The 5,126-nt window shown below is 35.5% G+C and overlaps 2 long non-coding RNA genes and 1 other non-coding gene across 3 annotated transcripts; 1 reads left to right on the top strand and 2 right to left on the bottom strand.

Annotated features, from left to right (window-relative positions):
* Positions 1–2,389: 2,389 nt before the first annotated feature.
* Positions 2,390–3,062, bottom strand: LOC117130864. Its single transcript, XR_004454128.1, has 2 exons — positions 2,863–3,062; positions 2,390–2,747 (listed from the first exon to the last, which is right to left on the bottom strand). It is a non-coding gene; the product is annotated as an uncharacterized LOC117130864 (long non-coding RNA).
* On the top strand, positions 2,657–3,181 carry LOC117130863. The gene is made up of 2 exons (XR_004454127.1): positions 2,657–2,768; positions 2,884–3,181. It is a non-coding gene; the product is annotated as an uncharacterized LOC117130863 (long non-coding RNA).
* A 1,449-nt stretch (positions 3,182–4,630) lies between these two features.
* On the bottom strand, positions 4,631–4,737 carry LOC117130865. The gene has a single exon (XR_004454129.1). It is a non-coding gene; the product is annotated as a small nucleolar RNA R71 (small nucleolar RNA).
* Positions 4,738–5,126: the final 389 nt, after the last annotated feature.

Genomic DNA, 5,126 nt, shown 5'->3' with positions numbered 1-5,126 from the left:
TTTAGTGTTGTTTTAAAATTTCTACCATATTCTACATTTGTATTAATGTATGCTAAACTCATTTTCATGGTAAATGAGCATCGTTCAATTGTTTTTATCAATTAATTTAGTAAAACTTCATAATACCCCCTAAGTCGATGGAATAACCAATATAAAATTATTATTTTCTTGATAAACGGAGACGACAAAGGCTCCAAACCTCTTTGAACATCATCATATGTTAGTGCAGGATGCAACTAGGCATTAAAACAATATTGTCATATTTTTTGAAATTTTCTCAAAATCTATGGGCTAACCCCTACAAAAATATTGAGTTTTTGGTAAATACTTTATATACTGAAGCCTATATTCTTTAGTGTTGTTTTAAAATTTATACCATATTCTACATTTGTATTAAAGTTTGTTAAACTCTTTTTCATGGTAAATGAGCATCTTTCAATTGTTTTTATCAAATAATTTAATAAAACTTCATAATACTCCCTAAATCGATGGAATAACCACTATAAAGTTATTATTTTCTTGATAAACGGAGACGACAAAGGCTCCAAACCTCTTTGAACATCATCATATGTTAGTTCAGGATGCAAGTAGGCCTTAAAACAATATTGTCATATTTTTTGAAATTTTCTCAAAATCTATGGGCTAACCCCTACAAAAATATTGAGTTTTTGGTAAATACTTTATATACTGAAGCCTATAATCTTTAGTGCTGTTTTAAAATTTATACCATATTCTATCTTTGTATTAGTGTATGCTAAACTCTTTTTCATGGTAAATGAGCATCTTTCAATTGTTTTTATCAATTAATTTAGTAAAACTTCATAATACTCCCTAAATCGATGGAATATCCACTATAAAGTTATTATTTTCTTGATAAACGGAGACGACAAAGGCTCCAAACCTCTTTGAACATCATCATATGTTAGTGCAGGATGCAACTAAGCATTAAAACAATGTTGTCATATTTTTTGAAATTTTCTCAAAATCTATGGGCCAACCCCTACAAAAATATTGAGTTTTTGGTAAATACTTTATATACTGAAGCCTATAATCTTTAGTGTTGTTTTAATATTTATACCATATTCTACATTTGTATTAATGTATGCTAAACTCTTTTTCACGGTAAATAAACATCTTTCAATTGTTTTTATCAATAAATTTAATAAAACTTCATAATACTCCCTAAATCGATAGAATAACCACTATAAAGTTACTATTTTATTGATAAACGGAGACGACAAAGGCTCCAAACCTCTTTGAACATCATCATATGTTCATGCAGGATGCAACTAGGCATTAAAACAATATTGTCATATTTTTTGAAATTTTCTCAAAATCTATGGGCTAACCCTTACAAAAATATTGAGTTTTTGGTAAATACTTTATATACTGAAGCCTATAATCTTTAGTGTTGTTTTAAAATTTATACCATATTCTACATTTGCATTAATGTATGCTAAACTCTTTTTCATGGTAAATGAGCATCTTTCAATTGTTTTTATCAAATAATTTAATAAAACTTCATAATACTCCCTAAATCGATGGAATAACCACTATAAAGTTATTATTTTCTTGATAAACGGAGACGACAAAGGCTCCAAACGTCTTTAAACATCATCATATGTTAGTGCAGGATGCAACTAGGCATTAAAACAATATTGTCAAATTTTTTGAAATTTTCTAAAAATCTATGGGCTAACCCCTACAAAAATATTGAGTTTTTGGAAAATACTTTTTATACTCAAGAATATAATCTTTAGTGTTGTTTTAAAATTTCTACTATATTCTACATTTGTATTAATGTATGCTAAACTCTTTTTCATGGTAAATGAGCATCGTTCAATTGTTTTTATCAATTAATTTAGTAAAACTTCATAATACCCCCTAAATCGATGGAATAACAAATATAAAATTATTATTTTCTTGATAAACGGAGACGACAAAGGCTCCAAACCTCTTTGAACATCATCATATGTTAGTGCAGGATGCAACTAGGCATTAAAACAATATTGTCATATTTTTTGAAATTTTCTCAAAATCTATGGGCTAACCCCTACAAAAATATTGAGTTTCTGGTAAATACTTTATATACTGAAGCCTATAATCTTTAGTGTTGTTTTAAAATTTCTACCATATTCTATATTTGTATTAATGTATGCTAAACATCTCTTTCATGGTAAATGAGCATCTTTCAATTGTTTTTATCAAATAATTTAATAAAACTTCATAATACTCCCTAAATCGATGGAATAACCACTATAAAGTTATTATTTTCTTGATAAACGGAGACGACAAAAGCTCCAAACCTCTTTGAACATCATCATATGTTCGTGCAGGATGCAACTAGGCATTAAAACAATATTGTCATATTTTTTGAAATTTTCTTAAAATACTGATATCTTGCATATTTACATTGTTTTATCCATTCATCCATGAGCATTTTTATCATATAGATTAGGATTTAGCCATGTCTAGGTTGCATTTTGCATTCATTGTCCTTATTAGGTGCTGGAGTGTGCCATGGAGTGATTTGAGATGTTTGGGAGCATTATGATCCAAAAGGGGGTGAAAGATGAGCATGGATGGAGCCTTTAGAGAAATCTTCTGTTGCTAAGATTTTGTGGAGACACAGAAAATTGAGTTAGCTTTCTAATGGAAGTGGTTTCAAGTCATTTGGAGATGTAATGAAGGAGTTATGATCAATTTACTAGAGGCATATCCATCCTGGTCGAGTATCGCAGAGTGACCTTCCAGAGCGACACCATAAGGTAGCTCCCAACCCAGAGCGACCTTCCAGAGCTACACCCCTACGTCACTCGCCTTTTCATCACTTTGGAGGCCAAAACATAGGCCTGGAGGGACCTTCCAGAGCGACACCATAAGGTAGCTCCCAACCCAGAGCGACCTTCCAGAGCTACACCCCTACGTCACTCGCCTTTTCATCACTTTGGAGGCCAAAACATAGGCCTGGAGGGACCTTCCAGAGCGACACCATAAGGTAGCTCCCAACCCAGAGCTACGTCTCGGAGCTACACCACGAAGTCCCTCCGCGTGTTTTGCTTGGACGAAACTTATGATTTTTCAGGGACCTTTTGGTCATTTGTTTTGATGTTTTACACTTTCTAAACCTAAGTTAAGTTTTTTGTAAGCCATGGGAGGCAAAGATAATCTCTTTTCTAGAGAAGAACTAGTAAAAAACCTCTTTTGATTCAGATTTCATTGCTTTTCATCTTGTGTTCTTGTTGATTTCTTATCTATTTCTCTACATGGTTAATCTAAAATCCAATATGGGTTTAAGAGGAATCATGGAGATTAGTGAGTAATCACCTTTTGAATTCATGGGTTAGGGAGATTAAGGGTGATTAGGTTAGAGCTAGGATGTTTTAGTGTAGATCATTCATATTTCCTTGCTAGTAGAGTAATCATAATGCATCTTCTGAGTTGGCCACTCAAAAGTTGATCCTTAGGCATTTCTCACCCGAAAGGTGTTCGATGAAATGCCCGAGACAACTCTCCTAGGCTTTTAGTATACTTTGCCAAAGACATTTGTTGTTAAAGATGCTAAGATAGCTAATAGACTTGTTATTAATGATTGCTTTCATATTATTCAACCAAAGACATTTGATGTTTGAGATATGTTAGCAAATGAGCATTCATCTAGACATAGAGCTTGCTTAGAATTGTGTCTAGGCTTAAGGTTGATAGTTTGATTGATCATTTGCCATCCTTAGTTCGATACTTGATCACCCAAGGTCTAATCCCTATGCCCATGAGTTCTCTTTTCCCTTAGTAAGAAAGTATCATTCTGTTATTGCTTTTTAGTTTTAGTCATAGCTTAAAACCCATCTAAATCATTGGTTGCACTTAGATTAAGTGAGTACTTGCATTCTCAGTGCTTTGATATCCCTCAGAACTGGTTCGACAATCTTCTATACTACAACATTTGTCTTAGGAGCCTTGAAAACTCCTAACATAAATTGGCGCCGTTGCCAAATTCTGAGTAGATTTAAACATTGAGATTTAGTCACTTGCTTGAGACTAAGTCATTTTTATTTTCTTTTGTTACTGATTCTTCTTCACCTCCCTTTAATCTACAGGTGTATGAACTTGAGGAGCAGGGGTCCATCAAACCTAGTTCCAAGAGCTGCAGACATCAGAGCTTTAGAGAGAGAGTGTGCTAGAAAGAGAAGAGAAGAAGAGCAACAGGCTCACTTGCAGAGATTGGATACTGATATGGGAGACATACCTCAAAACCAACAGCGAGCAGCTCGACCATTGGCACTTATGACCGCCCCAACATTCATGGTCATAGATTGGGAATCCGAGCACCAGCTGTGGCAGCCAACAACTTTGAGATCAAATCAGGACTCCTCAACGTGATCGAGAACAACAAGTATCATGGCTTGGCTCTAGAGGATCCATTTGATCACTTGGACAGGTTCGACAGCTACTGTGGGTTGTCAAAAACCAATGGTGTGTCCGAAGATGCCTTAAAGCTCAAGCTATTCCCTTTCTCTTTGGGGGATAAGCACGTCAGTGGGAGAAGTCTCTACCCAGCGACTCCATCACCACTTGGGATGACTGCAAGAAAGCATTCTTGGAGAAGTTCTTCTCTACTTCAAGAACTGCTAAGCTGAGAAACGAGATTTCCAGCTTTCAACAGAAGAACTTGGAAGGCTTCAGTGAAGCCTGGGAGAGATTCAAGGGCTACCAAGCTCAATGCCCACACCATGGCTTTTCTAAGGAGAGCTTGCTGAGCACATTCTACCGTGGTGCTCTTCCTAAGTACAGAGCCAGACTGGATACAGCTAGCAATGGGTTCTTCTTGGGGAGAACTGAGGAGGATGCAGAAGAGCTGGTTGACAACATGGTAAAGAGTGATGCAGTCTACAGTGGAGACCACGACAGAGGCAGTAGAACAGATGATAAGCAGACGAGGAAAGAGATCAAAGCTTTGGAAGACAAGATCGACCTACTCATTGCTGAAAAAGCAACCCAAGAGCAGCTGAAGTTTGTTGGTAACTCCAAGCAGGAAGATCCACTTGTTGTCAATGAGGTTGAGGGTTTGGAAGGTCAAGAGGAGTTGTGTTTCATTAACAACAATGGTAGCTGGTACAAAAAGGAGC

The sequence above is a fragment of the Brassica rapa genome, unplaced genomic scaffold, assembly GCF_000309985.2.
Source record: "Brassica rapa cultivar Chiifu-401-42 unplaced genomic scaffold, CAAS_Brap_v3.01 Scaffold0736, whole genome shotgun sequence".
Taxonomy (NCBI): domain Eukaryota; kingdom Viridiplantae; phylum Streptophyta; class Magnoliopsida; order Brassicales; family Brassicaceae; genus Brassica; species Brassica rapa.
The sequence above is the reverse complement of the archived record's forward strand: the minus strand, read 5'-3'. Positions and strand labels throughout refer to the sequence as shown.